The sequence below is a fragment of the Neomonachus schauinslandi genome, chromosome 8, assembly GCF_002201575.2.
Source record: "Neomonachus schauinslandi chromosome 8, ASM220157v2, whole genome shotgun sequence".
Taxonomy (NCBI): domain Eukaryota; kingdom Metazoa; phylum Chordata; class Mammalia; order Carnivora; family Phocidae; genus Neomonachus; species Neomonachus schauinslandi.
In genome coordinates, this window is record NC_058410.1 from 41,156,757 (window position 1) to 41,157,890 (window position 1,134).

At 40.2% G+C, this 1,134-nt stretch overlaps 1 pseudogene; it reads left to right on the forward strand.

The window, feature by feature from the left end:
- The first annotated feature begins 785 nt into the window (after nt 1-785).
- LOC123325540 lies at nt 786-907 on the forward strand (annotated as a pseudogene).
- The last annotated feature ends 227 nt before the right edge of the window (nt 908-1,134 follow it).

The following is a 1,134-nucleotide window of genomic DNA, read 5'->3' on the forward strand; positions in this document are numbered from 1 at the left end:
ATGTCTTCTCTTTAATCTTTTCTTCCCATGATCACCAAGATAGCATCAGTTCAAACTTCAGATCAATGCAGAGAAATCCAATTTTATCATTCTTACATTTTGTCTCTTTCTCTTTGCCAAGGGGTGACTTCTGTTCTCTATAAAAGCAAGGTGAGTACATAACCACATAAATAAATCCCCCCCACACACACAGACACACACTCACAAACACACATACACATCACACACACACACACACACATATGCCCAAACACAAACACCAGACTCCCACAGAAGGAAGAGAAAGTTTGAGTCAAACGAACTTTTGTGACAAATTTTCCGAACTGGACCAAAAATAGCCCTTCTGCACTAAACCACCAATTCAGTGCAAAAAAACTACCATCTGGTTACTGTCAGGTCTGCTAGTGCATAAAAGAAGACTCTGTTTTTATACTTTATTTTCTTTCCCCAAACATGCTGGGTTGCTTTCCCACTGTGTGTGTTGTATCTAAAAAAGGCTATACTGAAACACTATCATTGGTTTTTACTTGCCACCCCCAAATGCAATGAGCTACCTTCACTATTTTAGGTGATAGATTCCCAAATGCTGACAAAGTCCAGTCCTGAAATAACTGTCGTATCGCTTTTATGCAAATTAAGGCCATAATAACTTTACCTAGCTTTAGCATGTGTTCTCACACAGAACTCCGATACCGGAAAACCTGAACTAACATGTCCAGAGAGAAGTGAAGTCCTGAACAATGCCCAGGGACTGTCTCCAGTGGCCCTCTTTGAAGATGGTCATGAGCTTTGCACAGTGGCAGTATCGTAGCCAATGAGGTTTATCCAAGGCGCGATTATTGCTAATTGAAGATGGTCATGATGTAGACCCTGGTCTACACTGCCAGATTTTCCAACCCCAGAGTGTGAAGGCCTTACTGAGTGCTTCCCTCAAACACAAGTCCAGCACAACTGCTTTTATTTCCCTAATAATGAAAATAGCAGAAACACATCTGTTTTCATGCTTTGCTGTTGACAGTTCACCAAAAAATATACATCCAATAGCTTTTATCCAAATAGACAGAGACATGTTGGGTCCAAAACACAGAGAGGTTATATGATGTTTTGGTTTTAAGTTTGTGCAAGAAATTCAAT